The following is a 23085-nucleotide window of genomic DNA, read 5'->3' on the forward strand; positions in this document are numbered from 1 at the left end:
CCGTAGGGTGAGAGATGGCTGGGTCTAAGGGACTGACGAGGGACTTCTGAGGTAGTGGGGTTGTCAGAGTGAGGGGGCTGCTGAGGGTGAGGGACAGTGTGTTGAGGGGGAGCTCCCAAGGGTGAGTGATGGTGTGTTGTGAGGGAGTTCCCGAGGATGAGGGATGGTGTTGAGAGGGAGCTCCTGAGGGTGAGGGGCGGTGTGTTGAGAGGGAGCTCCCGAGGGTGAGGGTCGGTGTGTTGAGAGGGAGCATTCGAGGGTGAGGGACAGTGTGTTGAGAGGGAGCTCCCGAGGGTGAGGGACGGTGTGTTGAGAGGGAGCTCCCGAGGGTGATGGATGGTGTGGAGAGGGAGCTCCCGAGGGTGAGGGACGGTGTGTTGAGAGGGAGCTCCCGAGGGTGAGGGACGGTGTGTTGAGAGGGAGCTCCCGGGGTGAGGGACCGTGTGTTGAGAGGGAGCTCCCGAGGGTGAGGGACGGTGTGTTGAGAGGGAGCTCCCGAGGGTGAGTGACGGTGTTGAGGGAGCTCCCGAGGGTGAGGGACGGTGTGTTGAGGGGGAGCTCCCGAAGGTGAGGGACGAGTCTGAGGTGGGCAGAGTCCCAATGGTCAGAGTCCACTGATGACGGGTCTGTTACAGGAAGGTGTCAGACTGAGAGCGATGGACTCTCCGTGTCAGAGGCAGAGGCAACGTCTGGTGAGGAGCCACAGGGGAACATTGAACAACAGATGGAAACCAGGCTGAGGTGAGAGATGGAGCTGAGACTGGGAGGGTAAACATTTCCTCTGGTCTCACTCCCCACTGAGATATCACTGCTGTCCCATCCCTGCCCCTATTATCCTGAATTAATCTCTACAACACCATCCACCATGACTCTCTACTCTAGAATTACCTCCCGAGACCCCTCCACCACTGAGTGTGTGTCCCTCATGATTGTCTACACCTCTCTAAGATGACCACTCATTTTCCTACACTCCAATGGGGACAAAACAAAAAGTCCCAACCTGTCCATAACTTAGTCCCACGAGTCCTGGCAACATCCTGGTAAATCTCCTCTGCACTCCGTCCAGCTTCATGATATTGTTCCTGTCGCAGTGTGACTAAACCTGAGCATAGTATTCCAAATCTGGCCTCACCAACATCTCGTACAATGTCAGAACATAGAAATAGGAACAGGAGAAGACTCACAGACACGAGACAATCTGCAGATGCTGGAAATCCAAAGCAACACACACAAAATGCTGGAGGAACTCAGCAGGTCAGGCAGCATCTGTGGAAAACAGTGAACAGTCGACGTTTCAGGCTGAGACCCTTCATCAGGACAGAAGGGAAAGAAGAGAAGTCCGATTAAGAAGGTGGGGGGAGTGGAGGAGGAAGTACAAGGTGGTGGGTGATAGGTGAAACCGGGAGAGGGGGAGGAGGTGAAGTAAAGAACTGGGAAGTTTGATGGAAGAGATAATGGGCTGGAGAGGGGGAACTGATCGAGGGCAGAAGACCATGGGAGAAAGGGAAGGGTAGGAGCACCTGAGGCAGGTGAGGGGAGGGTAAGGAGGTAAGTTGAAAGAGGGAAAAGGGAATGGGGAATAGTGAAGGGGATTGGGGCAATTTCGAGAAGCTCAAGAAACCGATGTCCATGCCATCTAGTTAGATGCTCCTCAGACAGAATATAAAGTGTTGCTCCCCCAACCTGAGTGTGGCCTCATCACGACAGTAGAGGAGGCCATGAACTGACGTGTCGGAATGGGAATGGGAAACAGAATTGAAATGGGTGGCCACTGGGAAATCCTGCTTTTTCTGGCAGATGGATCGTAGGTGCTCGGTGAAGCTGTCCCAAAATTTTCATTGGGTCTCTCTGATATACTGGAGGCCACACCAGGAGCACCGGATACAGTAGATGGCCCCAACAGACTCACAGGTGAAGTGTCAGCTCACCTGGAAGGACTGTTTGGGGCCCTGAATGCTAGTGAGGGAGGAGGTGTAGGGACAGTTGTGACTCTTGTTCCGCTTGCAAGGATGAGTACCAGGAGGAGATCAGTGGGGAGGGACGAGTGGACAGTGAGTTGTGTTGGGAGCGATCCCTGTGGAAAGTGGGGAGAGTACAGGGGAGGGAATGATTTGCTTGGTGGTGGGGTCACGTTGGAGCTGGCGGATGTTATGTAGAATTATGGGCTGTACGTGAAAGCAGGTGGGATGGTAGTTGAGGAAAAGTACTTTATTCCTGGTGTGACGACGGGAGGATGGGGTGAGAGCAGATGTGTGTGAAATGGAAGAGATGCGGGTGAGGGCAGCGTTGATGGAGGAGGACGGGAATCCCTTTTCTTTGAAAGAGGAAGATATCTCAGAAGTTCTGGAATGAAGGGTGATGGGGTTTTTACAAGTGACGGGGTGGGACGAGGTATGGTCCAGGTAGCTGTGAAAGTCAGTGGGTTTGTAAAAGATATCAGGAGATAGACTGTCTCCAGAGATGGAAATAGAGATTGAGAAAGGGGAGGTATAGACGAGGTAAATTTGAGGGCAGGGTGGAAGTTGGAAGCAAAGTTGATGAGCTCAGCACGGGTGTAGGAATTAGCACCAATGCAGTCTTTGATTAGCATAGGAAGAGTTGGGGAGCAATACCAGTGTACGCTTTGAACAGGAATGTTAAATGTAGCCGACAAAAAGGGAGGCACAGCTGGGACCTATGTGAGTGCCCATGGCCACACTTTTGGTTTGAAGGTAGTGGGAGGAACCGAAGGAGAAATTATCGAGGATGAGGACCAGTTCCACCAGACAGAGGAGAGTCGTGGTAGAGGGGAACTGGTTGACTCTGTTGTTCTGAAGAAAGTGGAGAGATTTAATGCCCACCCGATGGGGGATGGAAGTGTATTGGGTCTGGACATCCAGAGTGAAAATGTAACGATCAGGACCAGGGGGCTTAAAGACATTGAAAAGATCAAGATCACGTGGTGTGACGGATGTAGGTAGGGAGGGACTGAACGAGGGGAATAAAACAGTGGAGGTATGCAGATATAAGTTCAGTGGGGTAGGAGCAGGCTGAAACACTGGGTCTACCTGGACAGTCAGGTTTGTGGATCTTGAGTGGGAGGTGGAAACAGGAGGTGCAGGTTAAGGGAACTATGAAGTTGGTGACAGTGGATGGGAGATCCCCAGAGTCGATGAGGTCAGTGACGGTGTGGGAGACAATAGTCTGGTGCTCCTTAGTGGGGTCCTGTTCAAGGATTAAGTAGGAGGAGTTGTCTGAGAGTTGTTTCGTGGACTCAGCAGGGTAGTGGTCAGTCCACCAGACTACTACAGCACCCCACCCTTACCTGGAGGATTGATAGTGAGGTTAGGATTAGTGCGGAGAGAGTGGAGAGGAGCGTGTACAGAGGGGTGAGGTTAGAATTGGAGTGAGGAGGGTTAAAGTTGAGACAGTTGGTGTTTCGCAGGCAATTGGCTATAAAAAGAAGAGCAGGCAGAAGACCAGAGCACGGTGTCCAGGAAGAGGAGGGTTGGAGATGGCAGACTGGGTAATCGGTGCGGTCTGCAGAGTCCTTGCCAAAGACGTAAGCATGGATACAGAGGCAATGGAAGAAGAGTTCAATGTCACGGTGGGTGCAGTGGGGCAAAAGTGACGCCTTAATGAGGACAGAATGTTCTGCCTCAGAGAGGGGAAGGTCAGAGGGAATTGTGAAGACCCGGCACGGATGAGAGTTGGGATCAGAATGGGGAAGAGGGTTGGTAGTGTCTGAGGAGAGAGGAGGGTTGGAGTGTCCAGGGAAGGTGGGGTTGGAGGACGATGGAGGCTCTGTGGACCCAAGAGCTGACGGTGGGGCCTGAGAGACCCGGGATTGCAGAGTGGTGGTGGGGGAAGGGGAGACTGGGTTTCCAGTGGCAGTGTGTAAAGTCTCGGCCTGGAGGTGACATTGTCAATGTCCAGGCTGGAGTCGGAGTGAGATGTTCTGCAATTAGCAGTTTGAAGGTGTCCATGGTCATTGGAACCAGCACTGACGGCAGTGGAAACCGGGTTCTGAACCCGCTCGGGATCATTGGAACTGGAGTTGGTGATATTAGTGTCACTGGTACGGAGATGTCAAAAGCCTTCGGGATTGGGGATGGATTCAGAGAGATTCGTAATCTGGGGGCATCTGCTGGTATCGAGGTCCAAGCGGGCGGCAGCAGGAACTGTGGTCTCGGGGTGTCCAGGGCCACCGGCGTTAGACACAGTGGGTCTGTGGTCTGCAGCTTGCAAGGATAAGTGCCAGGAGGAGATCAGTGGGGAGGGACGAGTGGTCACCAGGGTGGAGCGTAGAATACGTAGGGAGAAGCAGCAAGAGAAGCAGTCAATTGAACGTGGGGCTGGGGAATGGCTTTATATGCTCCCGGTATGTTAGTATAAACCAGGTCCAGTGTATTTTCACCTCTGGTACCAAAACCAACATGGTGGTGGAATTTAGGCAGATGACAGGTCAAAATTGCAATCACTGGGATAGGGTGAAGTTTGTCTTTAAACTAAATAATAGGTTCAACATTTCAACAGTGTGGAAAGTGAGGATGAAGTAAAAGGGATGGAGAGCGCAGGAGGGGTTACAAAAGTCTCCAGAAAGGGATATAAATTTAACTTCTGGTAACATGGGGGTAAAATTGAAAAGGGTGATGAACACAGCACTTTTAATGCTCAGGTATGACATTGTGGGCATCACTGAGGTGGTTGGGAGTTTAACATACACATTGTATCGAATGGATAGGAGGGTAAGCAGAAGGGTTGGGGTGGGAATTGAATTCTGAGAGGGAGTTGGCATAGGATTGAGAATATGTAGAATCCTTGTAAGTAAAATTAAGAATCTGCAAGACTAAAAAATCCCTGATGAGAGTAGTATCACACTGACACAGAGGTGTCAAGAAAACAACCTCTCCCTCAATGTCATTAAAAAACAAAGGAGCTGGTTGTGGACTACAGGAGGAATGGAGACAGGCTCGCCCCTATTGACATCAATGGATCTGGGGTTGAGAGGGTGAACAGCCTTAAGTTCCTCAGCATAAACATCACTGAGGATCTCACATGGTCTGTACGTACCAGCTGTGTAGTGTAAAAGCACAACAGTGCCTCTTTCACCTCAGACGGTTGAGGAAGTTTGGTGTGGGCCCCCAAATCCTAAGGACTTTCTACAGGGGCACAATTGAGAGCATCCTGACTGGCTGCATCACTGCCTGGTATGGGAACTGTACTTCCCTCAATCGCAGGACTCTGCAGAGAGTGGTGTGGACAGCCCAGTGCATCTGTAGATGTGAACTTCCCACTATTCAGGACATTTACAGTGACAGGTGTGTAAAAAGGGCCCGAAGGATCATTGGGGACCCGAGTCACCCCAACCACAAACTGTTCCAGCTGCTACCATCCGGGAAACGGTACCACAGCATAAAAGCCAGGACCAACAGGCTCCGGGACAGCTTCTTCCACCAGGCCGTCAGACTGATTAATTCACACTGATACAACTGTATTTCTATGTTATATTGACTGTCCTGGTGTACATAATGTTTATTATAAATTGCACATTTAGATCGAGATGTAACATAAGTATAGCATCTGAGCCCCCAATTTACCCCCGTTCGCCTAGGCCCTAGGGTGAACCGCTGTCACCCCACCAATAGTGCAATACTTCGGTGTAAATACGGTGTAATACCCCCCACCCCCAGTACACACTTGCAACACAAATATCAGACAATACACCAAAGGCGATGAAGTAATTGCAACTTTATAGTTATTTCTTAGTGATGGGTTAGTAGAAACAGATAACCTAAAGGTGCCAAATCAGTAAGCTTATCAGTTTGTGCACATAATATTTTAATACGTTGGAGCTCACGCCTCCGGTTCCATCCACAACGACCTTCCGAGCCTTCGGCCACCGTCCGAATCGCTGACGTCCAGTATCCGCTGCCCTGGAACCGCTGTCCACTCCTCACACGTCATCCTCCTCGCTCGCCTCCCGAGAAAAGACCGTGAACTCCTGCTCAGCTCACAGATACAAGATAGTATAACAATTCTCCATTGACTAGTTCCCCCTGAGCTACAGTTATAACCCAAACATTCCAGATACAGAAACCCATTACAGCATTAAGTAACATTACAGGGAAGCCATTTCATTATAACAGTACAAAGAAGCCATTTTGTTAGCCTGAACAGTTAACACCACAGTTACTGAGAGCCCTACATAAGATTTTTACTCCTGTATATGGAGTTTGTAAGTTGTAAGTTTAATTCCAATTCAATGTACACAGGCCTCAGAACAGTAACTAGGATGTAGACTACAAATTGCAACAGGAGATGGGAAGGGCATGTAAAAAGGACAATGTAATGATAACCATGGGGATTTCAATTTGCAGGTTGATTGGGAAAATCATGTTGGTGCTGGATCCCAAAAGAAGGAATTTGTATAATGCCTACGAGATGGTTTTTTAAAGTAGCTCGTGGTTGAGCCCACCAGGGAACAGACGTCTGGATTTGGTGTTGTGTAATGATGCAGAGATCATGATATGATAGAATTCACCCTGCAGTTTGAGAGGGAGAAGCTAAAATCAGATGTATCAGTGGGGTAAAGGGAACTACAGAGGCATGAGAGAGGAGCTGTACAAAGTTGATGGGAAGGAGACATTAGCAGGGATGATGGCAGAGCAGCAATGGCTGGAGTTTCTGGGAGTAATTTGGAAATACAGGACAGATAAATACCAAAGAAAAAGAAATATTGCAAAGGAAAGATGAGGCAACTGTGGCTGTAAAGTGAAGTTAATGACAGCATAAATTCAAACACAAGGGCATACAGTAAATCAATAACTAGTGGGAAGCTGGAGGATTTTAAAAACTAAATGAAGGCAATAAAAAAACAAAAATGAGAAAAGATGAAATGTGAACGTTAATTAGCCAGTAATTTAAAAGAAGAAAACAAAAGGTTTTTCAGGTATGCAAAAAGTAAAATAGAGACAAGTGGAAAATGACCCTGGAGAGGTCATAATGCAGTATTAAGAAAGGTGGACAAACTTAATAAATATTTTGTATTTTTCTTCACTGTGAAAGACACCATCAGTCTGCCAGAAGTTCGAGTGTCAGAAGCCAGAAGTCAGTGTAGTTGCTATTACGAAGGAAAAGGTGCTTGGGTTGGTGAAAGGTCTGAAAGTCGATAAGTCACCTGGACCGGATGGACTACACCCCAGGGTTCTGAAAGAGGTGGCTGAAATGATTGTGGAGGCATTAGTAGTGATCTTTCAACAATCACCAGATTCTGGGATGGTTTCGGAGGAATGGAAAATTGTAAATGTCACTCCACTCTTTAAGAAGGGTGGGAGGCAAACAACAGGAAATCATTGCCAACAAAAAACACCCAGATTGAGAACAATGGACTGTTCATTTCACACACGCAGGTATCACGTGTTGAAAACCACAGATGCAAATTCACCCACTAACAGAACTGAGAGGAGTTCCTGGAATAGGGTGCTGAGCTGATTCGGAGAAGGAGACAGAAAGGTGGGGGGGGGGGAGGTGAGAGAGGGTCAGAGAGATGCCCATGTAGTTTGTGGGGCTGAATATTCAGTTTCTCTGCAAAATATTCCAGATTATTCACTCTGCTTCTGTGGCCATTACAGTTCCAATAGGAACATCCCTCTGGTTAATTCTGCCCTGTTCTGTTCTCCTGTTTGCCACCGGATGCAAACAGACTGGGAACAGAGGGGTTTTCACATCATCGACACAGGTCACATTTGGTGAAAGGTCACAGGCCAAAAACAATACATTCAGGTGCTCAAGGGGAGGGGGATTGGGAGATTGAGAATGTGAAAGACAGCAGAGGTGAGAGAGGAAGGGAGAAAGAGTCACAGTCATACAACACAGAAACAGGCTCTTTGGCCCACTGGGTACGTGCTGACCATCAAACACCGTTGACACTGATCCTACCCTAATCACACGTCATTGTCTCCACATTCCAAGGGACTGTGGCCATTTTATCTACTGATCAGTGTGTGGAATGAAAACAGGACACTCTGCTCTAGAGTTACCTCCTGAGGCCCCTCCATCTCATTATGCAAGAAGACAACACACCAGGAGCAGAAGATGTCACCAGCCCCTCAAGCCCAGGCCACCACTCACTGGTTGATATGTCCCAGTCCCACACCAGTGCACAAGAACGGAGAAGCCTATTAAAAGTGGTGGATACAGCCCAGTGCCCAGGAAAAGCTCTCCCCACTACTGAGCACATCTACAAAGAGCATTGACACAAGAAAACAGCATTATTATCCCCCATCCAGACCATGCTCTCTTCTCACTGCTTCCACTGGGCAGGAGGTACAGGAGCCTTGGGTCTCACATCACCAGGTCAAGAATAGTTATTACTGATCCAGTGAGGATAACTTCACTCACCTCAGTACTCACCTGATTCCACAACCTATGGTCTCACTTTCAAGGACTCTACATCTCATGTTCTCAGTATTATTTATTTATCGATCTATCTGTCTTTTTACAGTGCCTTGAGAAAGTATTCAGGCCCTGACACATTGTTCACAAAAATGAGTATTGCAGCCAGGGATTTGGACCAATTTAACTGGGAATTTTTATTTGTGAATCACATGCTCCTTGTTTTTGCAGTGGAGCCAGAAAAGAAACAGGGGAAATTGTAAAGTGTGGAAAACTAAGAATTCAAAAACTGAAATATCAGCAGTTCCAAAGTGTTCATTCCCCCGCCCCCCTTTGTTCTGTACAGAAGAGGCCAGGCTGACTCGAGGGATTTGGAGTGAGGTCGAGGCAGTTTTGGGGCGTGCAGAGTGGAGAAAAGTTGGATTGGCAGGCCCAGCATAAATACATCCCAAAGAAGAAGTGTTCAAACTGGAGGCCGAGGCTGACAAGGGAAGTCGAAGATGGCATAAAAGCAAAAGAGAGGGCATGGATCACAAAATCAGTGTGAGGCTGAAAGATTGGGAAGCCGATGAAAACCAACAGAAGGCAACTTCAAAAGTAATAAGGAAAGAAATGTGAAATATGAAGGTAAGCTATCCGATAAAAGTGTATACAAAAGTTTTTTCAGATATATAAAGAGACGGGAGAGTGGGTATTGGACCAGTGGAAACTGCTGGACAGGTTCTAATGGGGGACAAAAATAGTGGATGAATTTACAAGTATTTGTATCTGTCTTCACTGTGGAAGACAGGATGCCACAAATTCAAGAGTGTCAGTGTTCGGAAGTGAGTGTGGGTACCTCTAATGCCATTCATAAATTTGCCGATTCCACAACTATTGTTGGCAGCAGGTCAGATGGTGATGAGGAAGTGTACAGGAGTGGGATAGATCAGCTGGTTGTGTGGAGTCAAAACAACAACCTTGCACTTAACATCAGTAAGACCAGGGAATTGACTGTGGGCTTCAGCAAGGGGAAGTCAAGGGAACACACACCAGTTTTCAGTGAGGGATCAGCAGTGGAAAGGGTGAGCAGATTCAAGTACCTGGATGTCAACATCTCTGAAGATCTCTCCTGGGCCCAACATTAATGGAATTACAAAGAAGGCACGACAGTGGCTGTATTTAAGAGTTTGAGGAGACTTAGTTTGTCACCAAAGACTCACAAATTTCTACAGAGGTACCACAGAGAGCATTCTAAATGGTTCATCACTGTCCGGAATGGAGGGGATACTGTACAGGATCAGAAAAAGCTACAGAACGTTGCATACTCAGACAGTAATTCATAGGCCAGTTAGTCTGAATTCAGTGGTTGGTAAGATGTTGGAGTCTATTACTAACCATGAGGTTCTGGGGAAAGAAGGCACATGAAAAAATAGGCCATAGTCTGCATGGTTTCCTCAGGGGAAATGTTGCATGAGAAAGCTCTGAAATTCTTTGAGAAAATAACAGGCAGGAGAGAGAAAAGAGAGTCAGTGGATGTTGTTGACTTGGATTTTCAGTCGGCCTTTGACAAGGTGCTGCACATGAGGCTGTTGAACAAGATCAGAGCCCAGGGAAGATACTGGCATGATGGAGGATTGGCTGACTGGAGGAGGCAATGAGCGGGAATAATCCTTGTAACTATTCTCTAGTTCTAGTCTAATCTTGTTGATATCTAACCTGTAGGTAGCTGAACGGAAGTACACACAATTCCCCAAATTGGGTCTCACCACATCTTCAACTTCAACAGGACATCCAACTCCTTTACTCAATAGTGTGATTTATGAAGGCCAATGTGCCAAAAGCATATTATGACCCTATCTACCCGTGATGTTACTTTCGAGGAATTATGGATTTGTATTCCCAGTTGCCCCTGTTCTGCCTCACTCTTCAGTGACCTACTGCTCACAGTGTAAGCCTGACCCTGGAATGTCCGACCGAAGAGTAACACCTCACACTTGTCTGCATTAAATTCCATTTGCCAATTTCAAACCCATTTTTCCAGCTGGTCTCCATCTTGCTGCAAGCTTTAATAACTTTGCTTATTCTCCACTACAGCCCAAATCTTGGTGTCATTCGCAAATTTGTCGACATAGGTGACAAACAAGTGCAGTCACAGCTCTGATCCCTGCGGCACACACCACTAGTCACAGGCCTCCACTCAGAGAGGCAGCCATTTACAAGTACAGTCCCAGCTCTGATCCCTGCGGCACACACCACTAGTCACCGGCCTCCAGTCAGAGAGGCAGCCATTTACAAGTACAGACCCAGCTCTGATCCCTGTGGCACACACCACTAGTCATAGGCCTCCAGTCAGAGAGGCAGCCATTTACAAGTACAGACCCAGCTCTGATCCCTGTGGCACACACCACTAGTCACAGGCCTCCAGTCAGAGAGGCAGCCATTTACAAGTACAGACCCAGCTCTGATCCCTGCGGCACACACCACTAGTCACAGGCCTCCACTCAGAGAGGCAGCCATTTACAAATACAGACCCAGCTCTGATCCCTGCGGCACACACCACTAGTCACAGGCCTCCAGTCAGAGAGGCATCCATTTACAAATACAGACCCAGCTCTGATCCCTGTGGCACACACCACTAGTCACAGGCCTCCAGTCAGAGAGGCAGCCATTTACAAGTACAGACCCAGCTCTGATCCCTGCGGCACACACCACTAGTCACAGGCCTCCACTCAGAGAGGCAGCCATTTACAAGTACAGACCCAGCTCTGATCCCTGCGGCACACACCACTAGTCACAGGCCTCCAGTCAGAGAGGCAGCCATTTACAAGTACAGACCCAGCTCTGATCCCTGTGGCACACACCACTAGTCACAGGCCTCCAGTCAGAGAGGCAGCCATTTACAAGTACAGACCCAGCTCTGATCCCTGTGGCACATACCACTAGTCACAGACTTGCACTCAGTAATGTGTGTACACTCCATAACCTCCCTGCTTTTCCTCACTTCTATAGAGTTTGTTTGTGGCGCGTGGCTAGTCCAACGCCTTAACCAACTGGATAAAGTGTTGGACTAGCAATCTGAAGGTCGTGATTTTGAGTCCCAGCTGAGGCAGCGTGTTTTGTCCTTGAATACGACACTTAACCACACATTGTTCCAGTCCACCCAGCTGAAAATGGGTACCGGCAAAATGCTGGGGTTTACCCTCGCGATAGACTGGGGTCCTATCCGTGGGGTGGGGCTAGTCTCGTACTCTCAGTCGCTTCACGCCACGGAAACCGGCATAACCACCGGCCTGATGAGCCAACAATGCTCGGGACAGTTTTTAACTTTGACTATCTTAACCACAGTCTCTATATCCATCTCATAAGTAATGCAGATGCAAAATATCCATTTAGGATCCCCCCCATCTCTTTCAGCTCCATGCACAGAAGATCTTCAACAGGACCAATTTTGTCCTTTGCTATCCTTTTGCTTTTAATTTCTCTGTGGAAGCCCTTGGGACTCCCCTTCACCTTGTCTGCCAGAGGAACCTCATGCCTTCTTTTAGCCCTCCCGATTTCCTCAAGTGTTCTCTTGCATTTCTTATACTCCGCAAGTACCTCATTTGTTACTTCCTGCCCCTCCTTGCTATGTACCCCCTTCTTACCCAGGATCTGAAACATCTCTCGGAAACCAACATTCCCAAAACCTCTCACACTTGCCTGTTATTCTGAGAGGAACATGCATCTCTAAATTCTACGTTTGAAGTTACCAAGCATAACTGTGAAGGGCACCATCAGTCTGCAAGAAATTTGAGTGTCGGGGGCAGAAGTGAGTGTAGTTGCTATAACTAAGGAGAAGGTGACTGGATACGTGAAAGGTCTGAAAGTCCATAAGTCACCTGGACCAGATGGACAACACCCCAGGGTTCTGAAGGAGGTGGCTGAAATGACTGTGAAGGCATCAGTAGTGATCTTTCAACAATCACTGGATTCTGGGATCATTTTGGAGGAATGGAAAATTGTAAATGTCACTCCACTCTTTAAGAAGGGTGGGAGGCAAACAACAGGAAATCAAAGGCAACAAAACACACACAGGTTGCGAACAAAAGACTCTTGATTTCACTCACGCAGGTATCACGTTTTGAACACCACAGATGCAAATTCACCCACCGGCAGAACTGAGAGGAGTTCCTGGAACAGGGTGGTGAGCTGATACGGAGAGTGAGACAGAAAGGTGGGGGGGGGGGGGGGGGTTGTGAGAGAGGGTCAGAGAGATGCCATGTAGTTTGTGGGGCTGAATATTCAGTTTCTCTGTAAAACATTCCAAATTATTCACTCTGCTGCTGGGGTCATTACAGTTCCAATAGGAACATCCCTCTGGTTAATTCTGCCCTGTTCTGTTCACCTGTTTGCCACCAGATGCAAACAGACTGAGAACAGAGGGGTTTTCACATCAGAGACACAGGTCACATTTGGTGAAAGTTGAGATTTCTTTTGTCACCTGTAACACTCTAATTCCTATAAATGTTCCATGGAGAACATTCTGACTCACCATCTGGTATTGGGGTGGAAAGGGGCCATTGCACAAGATCAAACTTTGTTGCAGAAACTGATAAAATTAGTCTTCTCCATCATGGGTACCAGTCTCTGTAGTCTCCAAGACATCTTCATGGAGCAGTGCCTTTGGAAAGCAGTGTCCATCATTGTGGATCCTCACCACCCCGAACGTGCCCTCTTCTCGTGGTTACTGTAGGGAAGGAGGTACAGAAGCCTGAAGACACTCACTCAGTGATTCAGGAACAGCTGCTTCCCCTAAATGACATGATTCCTAACTGGACAGTGAACCCATCAACAGTAACTCACTACTTTTTAATCTCTGTATTTTTTGCATTACTTATTTTACATTAATCATTTAATAGACATCTATGTAATTACTGTCAGTTTTTCCCCTTACATCTATTTAATGATTAATATCCCATTAATGTGGTCATCCATTTCTTATCCCTTAGTTCCACCCTTATAGCTTCAGTAGTCGAGCTCTCCGGCCTGTCCTGTTGGAATACTGCTGTGACAATTTCCCTGACTAGTAATGTCACCTCTCCCCCTTTAATCCCCCTGGTCAGTCGTGTCTGAAACAATGGATCCCCACATCATTGAGCAGCCAGTCCTGATCCTCCTGCAATCAAGTCTCACTAATGCTACAGTGTCATAATTCCACGTGCTGATCCATGCCCTGAGCTCATCTGCCTCTCCTATAATACTGATTGCATTGAAATATACACAACATTAGTCCCACCGTGCTCAACCTTCAGTTCCACACCTCCACAGTAGTTTAGCCAAGGGTGAGATGCCAGAGGACTGGAGGATAGTTAATGCTCTATTGTTCAAGAAAGACTCTAAGAACAATCCAGGTAAATTACAGGCTGGTGAGCCTGACATCAGTAGGAGCTGACATTGGCTTAGCGTGAGAGGACAGAGAGTATTGGAAGCTGGTTGTCTCTCTACTAGAGGCCTGTGACTCGTGGTGTCCACAGGGATCAGTGCTGGGCCCGTTGTTTGTCATCTGTAACAACAATCTGCATGATACTGTGGTAAACTGGATCAGCAATGTTGCTGCTGACCAGGATTGTGTGTGTAACGGACAGCGAGGAAGCTATCAATGCTTGCAGTGGGATCTGGACCAACTGAGAAAAGGGGCTGAGAAAGGGCAGATAGAAGTTATTGCAGATGGGGATGAGATGTAGAAGTTGGGAGGACAAATCAGGATAAGACTCACATCGTGAATGTTAGGGCTCTGAGGTGTACGGTAGAACCACGGGACCTGGAAATACAGATCCACATTTGCTTGAAAGCAGCGTCACAGGTAGATAGGTTGTAAAGAGAGCTTCATAAATCAGGCATTGGGTAAGGAGTTGGGATGTTATGTTGAAGTTGTAAAAGATATTAGTGATGCTGATTTCAAAGTTATGTGTAAAGATATCAATTATCTTGAAAGAGTGCATAGAAAATTTACAAGGATGTTGCTTGGAATTGAGGACATGAGTTACAGGGACAGTTTGAATCCATTAGGAATTTATTCACTGGTGTGTTTAGTGGGAACGACGAAATATTTAAGAGGAACCTGAGGGGGAACTTCACTCAGAGGGTGGTGTGTGTGGAACGAGCTGCCAACGGAAGTGGTAGATGTAAATTCAATTGTAACATTTAGGAAAAGTTTGGGTAGGTGGATGAGATGCGAGAGGTCTGGAGGGCTGTGGTCTGGGTGCAGAGAGATGGGAACGAGGCAGAGGAGCAGGCTGGCATGGACTAGATGGGCCGAAGTTCTTGTTTCTATGCTCCATGACTCTATGACCAACACCCCCCATACAATAAATATCAATGTGCCATTTGCCTTCCTAACTATCTACAAGCATCTTTGCATCTTCCATAAAATTCTCTCTAAATTCCTTCTCCATTACAGACTCTGCACACGGTCCACTCCCCGTTACTGACCCATTGCCAACCTCACCGGGGGTTTATCCTGTGTCCACTCCTCCTCTAATGTCTGCTGTCCATTACAGACAATCTACACCTTCCACTCCACAATACTGACCCATTATAAACCTGGCGACAGTAATCCTGTGACTATTTCCTCTCCAGCACGTGGGTCCATTCCTGTCCCTCTGCTCAATACTGACCCATCACTGTTGTTGTTAGAGGAGGCTCACTGACTGGGAACAATAGGCTCTTCATTACAGAGCCTCAGGCTAGATGATGTTTGTTTGCTTTGCATACTTTTTCCAATCATACATCAACTGATCCACCGCCCCGCGCTGGCTTCATTGCTTCGAGAAGCCGGTGTGGAAGGTAGTCGTTGACCTGTCGCTGCGTCTGACACCACTCACAGCAGAGAGTGAGGAGGTTGTAGGTGGTCCCATCTCCCTCCAGTTCACACAGCAACACCTCATCGGGAGTCACACGTGAGTAGACATCACCCAGACTGATTGAATCTAGAAATTTGTCTTGTGTTCTGTGTTTGTGTGTGGGTGTTGCAGAGAGAGAGAGAGAGAGAGAGAGAGAGAGAGTGAGAGAGGGAGGGAGGGGGAGAGAGAGAGAGAGAGAGAGAGAGAGAGAGAGAAAGAAATATAAATGAAGGTAGATGGAGCTCCTTTGTCTCATCCAGCTGTGAGGTTTCTGAAAGGGATTTCTCATCTCTGTCTAGGGTCTCAGTCACAGAGATCTCACTGCATGTGTGATCCCAGTGAGAGAGGGAAAGAGAGAGATCTCACCTCCTTCCATGGGAAATCTGGGGTATTTTGTCTCTGTGGGTTCTCACTGAGGGAGGTTTTATCTCTGTCTTTGCTGTCTCAGTAAGGGAGTGAGTGAGGTCTCACTGAGCGATCTCATCTCTGTCCGTGGGGTCTTAGTCAGGGAGTGATGAATCTCTCCCTCTATAGATGGATATCCCTTTCCATCCTCAGTTCCCATTCACATTTACACCTTGTCCTCAGCCCCATGTGTCATTTCTCACTGAGTTAATTTCAATCTTTCATTTCCAGAATGTCACCGGCTGAACTGAGGGTTGTGCTGCTGATCCTGGGTTTTCTGGGTGAGTAATGTCTTGTAGGGACAAACTGCGTGCTGTGTACAGTAAGAGGGAGTAGATGTTATTTATTGTTTCTGTAGACGAGCAGAGGCAGCCTGTATTTAATGGGGGGAAAGTACTGAAAGGACCTCGAGATCATTATGAATGCAATTTGACACTGGGACACAGGGCATTAGAGCTGGTGATCAGAAACGTCCAGATACCCGGTTTGGTGAAACAACAGTAGGGAGTGGAGGGAGATGGGGAGGCAGAGAGGTTTCAGCAGAGAATCTCAGGCTTGAAGACTGAGGAGAAGGCACGGCTGGAAATGCAGTGATTACACTCCGAGAGACTGGGACTGGAGGGAGTGTCCAGAGGCTGGAGGAGATTACACTGGGAGGAAGAGGTGAGGCTATGTTGGGATGTGAAAGCAAAGTTGGGTTGTATGTTACTTAACCAGATTAGTGAATGGTGGTGGGTAAAGGGGTAGGGGGCAATTTCAGGCACAGCCAGCAGAGTGTGTGGAGAGCAGGGTGCAGGAGTGGGAGGTGGCTGACGGTGTGAACGAGAGACGGACTGGGTCAGGGGCGGAGCTGGGTAACGTTACAGAGGCAAGCATCACCGTGAGTCAGAGGTGCCTGTTAAATGTCATTATCGTACCTGTCTCAATGACTTCCAGTGGCAGCTCATTCTGCATACGTACCACCCTCTGTGGGTTTCCTCTGGGTGATCCGGTTTCCTCCCACAGTCCAAAGATGTACCGGTTAGTCAGTTAATTGGTCGTTATAAATTGCCCCGTGAATAGCAACAGGCAGAAAATGCTGGAGGAACTCAGCAGGCCATGCAGTATATATGCAGAAGAGTAAAGAGTCAATATTTCGGGCCAAGTTACTTCATCAGGACCGGAAAGCAAGAGGAGCAGTCCATCTTTTTTTTCCACAGTCCTTCTTTCCAGTCGTGATGAAGAGTCTCAGCCTGAAATGTTGACTGTTTATTCTCTTCCATCTCTGCTGCCTGGCCTGCTGAGTTCATCCAGAATTTTGTGTGTGTTGCTCTTGAAATCAGTGTCACTGTGTGTCCTCAGTGACCACTTTATTATGTGCAGAGTGTAATTGGCTAATTAGATATTTGTATTAATGGACAAGTATCCCCAATGACGTGATCCCCACAGTCGTCTGTGGTAATGAAGTACAGTAATTCACCACACTCTGGGTAAAGAAATTCCTGCTTATCTCTGTTCTAAAGGGATGTCGTTGTATTCTGAGTCTGTGCCCTCTGGTCCGAGACTCCTCCACTATCGGACACGTCTCTGTGTCCACTCTCTCCAGCCTTTCAATATTTGATAGGGTGTGTAAGGAAACTCATAGATAGGCACATGGATGGTAGAAGAATGGAGAGCTGTGTGGGAGGAAAGGGTTTGATTGATCAGAATCAGGTCTGATACCACTGGTATATGTCATGTCATTTGTTGTTTTGTGCCAGTACACTACAATACAAGATTAAAACTATATATTACAACAAGAAATATATTTAAATAAAAAATAAGTTGTGCAAAGACAAAACAAAAAAAGTTTTTACAGTGGTGTAAATGGGTTCATTGTCCATTTAGAGATCTGATGGCAGAGAAGAAGAAGCTTTTCCTGAAGCGTTGAGTGTGTGTTTTCAGGCTCCTGTACCACCTCCCTGACAGTAGCAAGGAGAAAAAGGCATGTCCTGGGTGACGGGGTCTTTAATGATGGATGCTGCTGTTTGGAGGCGTTACTTGTGAAGATGTCCTCGATGCTGGGGAGGCTTGTGTCCATGATGGAGCTGGTTGAGTTTACAGTATTCTGCACTTTTTTCTGATTCTGTGCTGTGGCCCCTCCATACCAGATGGTGATACAACCAGTTAGAATGCTCTCCACTGTACTTCTGTAGAGATTTGCGAGTGTATTTGGAGTCAGACCAAGTCCTTCAGACTCCTGATGAAATGTAGCCACTGTTGGGCCTTCTTTACAATTGGCTCAATATGTTGGTCTGAGGATCGATCTTCAGAGATGTTGACACCCAGTAGCTTGAAACTGCTCACCCTTTCCACAGCTGATCCCTCGATGAGGACTGGTGTGTATTCCCTTCACTTCCCCTTTCTGAAGTCCAGAATCATTTTCTTGGTCTTACTGACGTTGAGTGCAGGGTTGTTGTTACGACACCACTCAACCAGCTGATCCACTCACTCCTGTACGCCCCCCCGTCACCATCTCAAATTCTGCTGGCAACAGTTGTGTAAATGGCAGTTTTATAGATGGTGATTGAGCTGTGCCGAGCCACACAGTTGTTGGTGTGGAGAGAGAATCGAGCAGTGGGCTGAGTTTGATCCTTGCGGTGTGCCAGTGTTGATCGTCAGTGAGCAGGTAATGTTATTTTTCATCTGCACTGACTGAGGTCTCCTGATGAAGAAGTCAAGGATCCAGTGACAGAGGGAGGATTGGAGGTTGTTGATTGGTACTGAGGCTATGATGGTGTTGATCACTGAGCTGTAATCAATAAACAGCCGCCTGACAGAGGTATCGCTATTGTCCAGGTGATCCAAGGCCGAGTGTAGAACCAGTGAGATTGTATCCACTGTAGACCTATTGTGGTGATAGGCAAATTGCAGCAGGTCCAGGGCCTCGCTTAGGCTGGAGTTGATTCTGGCCATGACTAACCTCTCAAAGTACTTCATCACAGTAGATGTGAGTGCAACTGGATGGTCGTCCTTCAAATTACAAAGAAAAATTTTCATCAAGTGCTTAGAGTACGTTGTAAAAATATTCAGCCCCCAACTGTTCTAAGACAGTGTGATTTGGCTTGTTGTCCTGCTGAAAGATGAACTTCTCTCAGTTTGACCTGTCCAGCAGAGGCTAGCAAGTTTTATCCAGGATCTCTCTGTATTTAGCAGCATTCATTGTCCTATCAATCCTGACTAGATTTCTGGTCTCTGCTGCTGAAAATCATCTTCTTAGCAGGATGGGATACCATACATTCCAGTATAGATGGGGTTACCTGGCTGATGCACAATATTAGATTTATGCCTCACGTACAGCTTAATGTTGAGGCCAAAAAGTTCCACTTTAGTCTCATCCGAGCACAAGACCTTCTTCCACACCTTTACAGTTTCTTCTGTGTGACTCTTTGCAGTATTTACAGGCAAGGATAAGCCTTTTTTTTAGCCGGGCTGCTTCTTTGACATTCTTCCTTAAATACTTCTTTTGTGCAAGGCTTTAAAGATTGTGGAGCCATGAACTTCATCTCCAGTTGCAGCCACTGACTCCTGCAGCTCACTCAGAGTGACTGCTGTTGTCACAGTAGCCTCTCTTACAAGTGCCAATCTTCTCCGGTGACTAAGTTTAGAGAGATCGCCTGACCTGGGCAGTGTGGCTGTGGTTTCGTATTTTTCCACTGATTCACGATGGACTACACAGAGTTCTGAGGAATGTTCAGTGCCTTTGAGATGGTCTTGTACCCTTCCTCAGATTTGTGCTTCGATATTATCACTTGTCTTGAATGTTCTTTAGTCTTCATTTTGGTTTGGTCTGTTGAAAATCTACCATACTGTTGGCCCTTACCAGGACAGGGGTATTTATTTAAATAATACTCCAATTTTCTCCATCAGCAAATGTGGTGAGTTGAGGATGAATACTTTTTCAGCCTCACAACTTTGGTTTTTAATTTTCAGCAAATTGTTGACTGGATTTGGAATTTTCTTTTGATTGGACATGATGCACACTGTTTCATGGATTAGCTCAAAATATCCCACTTCGATATATTTTAAATTTAGAAACAGAGTACCGGTAGGTAATGCATGAAAATAGTTGTGGGGACTGAATACTTTTTCAAAGCACTGTATATGACACCCAGAGGAGAGGGAGACGGGAGTAGACCTGGGGTGAATGGTAGTAGGGAGAGACCGTGGAGGGAGAGTTAGAAAGTGACCAAAGGAGACGGGGAATGGATGCTCCGAAGGGAGACAGTGGTAGTGAGAGACCGAGGGAGAGGAAAGTAGGGAGAGAATGAGGAAAAAGGAAGGTAGGGAGAGTCCGAGGCAGAGGGTGGTAGGGAGAGACGAGGGGAGACAGAGATAGACAGAGAACATGGGGACAAGGAGTTTGGCAGAGTGAGGGGCGAATGACTTGGGGAGAGCCTGAGGGCAGAGTGAGTTGGAGACAGCAAGGTAAGGAGAGACCGAGGAGGGAATGAGGTAGGGAGTGGAGGAGGGGTGAATGAGGTGAGGAGAAACCTAGTAGAGAGGGAGTTATGGTGAGACCAAGGGATGAGCGAGATGGGAAGAGACCGAAGTTAAACTTATTCTTGGAGAAGGAAGTTGGAGGATCAGGACGAGAGTGTGGCGGCAGGAACCATTTTGATTTTTTCTTCTTCTCATCGGAGTTAAGAGAGTCAGGACTGCGAGGCGTGTGATGTCGGGCAGTGAAGCGGGGAAGAGTTAAAAGGAACACAGCCTTATACTGCGGGCAGCGGAGTGAGCCGGGAGCAGTGGGAAGGCTTAAGGGCTTTGGCTCAACGGGTTTAGGCGGAAGCCGGTGAGGCAAGGTAGGTTTAGTTTTCAGTTTTTCCTGTTATTTGAGGAAAGGGGGAAGTATGAGTGTGAGGGCAGCTTGTTGTTCTCGGTGTCGGATGTGGGAGGTCCTGGAGTCTCCCAGCCTTCCGGACGTCCACATCTGCACCAGGCGCGCCGAGCTGCAGCTCCTAAGGGACCGTGTTCGGGAACGGGAGCTGCAGCTCGATAATCTCCATCTGGTCAGGGAGAGCGAAGAGTTGATAGAGAGGAGTTACAGATCACGGTTAGGAGGGGGAAGGGGAAGAGTCAGGTGCAAGAGAGTACCCCTGTGGCTGCACCCCTTGACAATCAGTACTTCTGTTTGAGTACTGTTGGGGGGTGGGGGACAGCCTACCTGGGGGAAGCAACAGTGGCCGTGCCTCCTGCACAGAGTCCGGCCCTGTAACTCAGAAGAGTAGGGAAAGGAAGAGGAAGGCTGTAGTAATAGGGGACTCGATAGTTAGGGGGTCAGATAGGCGATTCTGTGGATGTAATCAGGAGACCCGGATGGTAGTTTGCCTCCTTGGTGCCAGGGTCCGGGATGTTTCTGATCACGTCCAAGATATCCTGAAGTGGGAGGGTGAGGAGCCAGAGGTCTCAGTACATATCGGTACCAATGACATAGGTAGGAAAAGGGAAGAGATCCTCAAAGGAGAATATAGGGAGTTAGGAAGGGAGTTGAGAAGGACCACAAAGGTAGTAACCTCTGGATTACTGCCTCTGCCACGCGACAGTGAGAGTAGGAATGGAATGAGGTGTAGGATAAATTCGTGTCTGAGGAATTGGAGCAGGGGGCAGAGACTCAAGTTTCCGGATCATTGGGACCTCTTTTGGGGCAGGTGTGACCTGTACAAAAAGAACAGTTTACACTTGAATCCTCGGGGGACCAATATATTCTGGTGGAGAGATTTGCTAAGGCTACTGGGGAGACTTTAAACTAGAATGGTTGGGGAGTGGGAATCAATTTGAAGAGACGAGGGGAGAGGAGGTTAGTTCACAAATAGAGAAAGCTAGTAGACAGTGTGAGGGAGGATAGTCAGGTGATAGAGAAGGGGAGCACTCTGACCGAAGATGTAGGGAAGAAGGAAGAAAATGATAATAAAGTTGTTTTGCCCTGTCACGGATATACTGAGAGGAAGAGGTGTAGAGTTTCTTAAATGCATCTATTTTAATGATCGGAGCATTGTAAGAAAGGTGGATGAACTTAGAGCATGGATTGATACCTGGAAATTCGATGTTGAGGCTATTAGTGAAACATGGTTGCAGGAGGGGTGTGATTGGCAACTAAATATTCCTGGATTTCGATGCTTCAAGTGTGATAGAATTGGAGGGGCAAGAGGGGGAGCTGTTGCATTGCTTGTCAGAGAAAATATTACAGCGGTGCTCTGGCAGGATAGATTAGAGGGCTTATCTAGGGAGGCTATTTTGATGGAATTGAGGAATAGGAAAGGTGTAGTAACACTTATAGAGGTGTATTACAGACCAGCTAATGGGGAGCAAGAATTGGAGGAGCAAATTTGTTAGGAGATGGCAGATATTTGTAGTGTTATGAATGTACCACAGCTCTGAGGGGCCAAAGGGTGTGGGGTAGCCCCCTCCTTTGTGAGAATCACAAGATCACTATTGAGTCAGTTCAGAAGACCCAGGAAATGAGAGAGAGACGTTTGGAATGTCTTGACCCCTCTGGCGATATAAAGCTACGGGGAAACGGCCGTTGTCTCTTGGAGACGGAATTGTGTATTAAAGTACTGTGCTTCGTGGAAGCCCTCGGGCAAAGTGGGCTGGTTGGTGGAGAGATTGCATCATCCCTACCTGATTGACATCTGCAACCCTGTGAGTCAGGATAAAAGAGGGTCTGTGGGAACAGCCCCTCAGATGCACCAGAAGAAACGCTAGCAATCCCATAATAGCAAAAGCCAGTGGGAAGGCCACGTGCGTCCGTTTCCATTTGCCCCGGAATTGGTGGTCCTCTACCACGGAAGAACGGTTTTTAGCTAACAACGGGGAAATCAACTCCCAACGACTCTCGAAGGATTGACATCATAAAAGGACTGGGCAACCCGTCTTTCTCTCAAACCAAAATGCTGCAGCTTGATTGAACCAAAGTGACTTTTATATTTCCATCGGACAATACATTATCCCCTAGACAATGATAGAGCTATTTCTTATGGATTATTATTATACCCGAGCTTTTAGATTTAGTATTGATGATGTATATTATCTGTATGTTTGCATTGATATTATTTTTGTGTATTTTTATCAATAAATACTCTTAAAAATAGTACCATCAGACTTCAACGGACCTCTCTATCTTTGCTGGTAAGTGACCCAGTTACGGGATACGTAACAGTAGTAAGAACAAGGTTGTGATTGTGGGAAATTTTAATTTTCCACACATAAACTGGGAAGCCCATTCTGTCAAAGGGCTGGATGGTTTGGAGTTTGTAAAATGTGTGCAGGATAGTTTTTTGCAGCAATACATAGAGGTACCAGCTAGAGAAGGGGCAGTGTTTCATCCTCTGTTCGGGAATGAAATAGGTCAGGTGACTGAGGTATGTGGTGGGGAGCACTTCGGGTCCAGTGATCTGAGGGGAGAGGGAGTTAGTGAGAG

At 47.4% G+C, this 23085-nt stretch overlaps 1 long non-coding RNA gene across 3 annotated transcripts; it reads left to right on the forward strand.

Annotated features, from left to right (window-relative positions):
• The first annotated feature begins 254 nt into the window (after positions 1-254).
• On the forward strand, positions 255-15925 carry LOC132389026 (uncharacterized). Of its 3 annotated transcripts, none has more exons than XR_009510405.1 (3): positions 255-329; positions 568-741; positions 15876-15925. It is a non-coding gene; the product is annotated as an uncharacterized LOC132389026 (long non-coding RNA). The 3 variants fall into 3 exon arrangements; XR_009510404.1 differs by lacking the exon at positions 15876-15925 and adding an exon at positions 8723-8774; XR_009510403.1 differs by lacking the exon at positions 15876-15925 and adding an exon at positions 7954-8003.
• Positions 15926-23085: the final 7160 nt, after the last annotated feature.

This window comes from Hypanus sabinus, unplaced genomic scaffold (genome assembly GCF_030144855.1).
Source record: "Hypanus sabinus isolate sHypSab1 unplaced genomic scaffold, sHypSab1.hap1 scaffold_462, whole genome shotgun sequence".
NCBI lineage: Eukaryota > Metazoa > Chordata > Chondrichthyes > Myliobatiformes > Dasyatidae > Hypanus > Hypanus sabinus.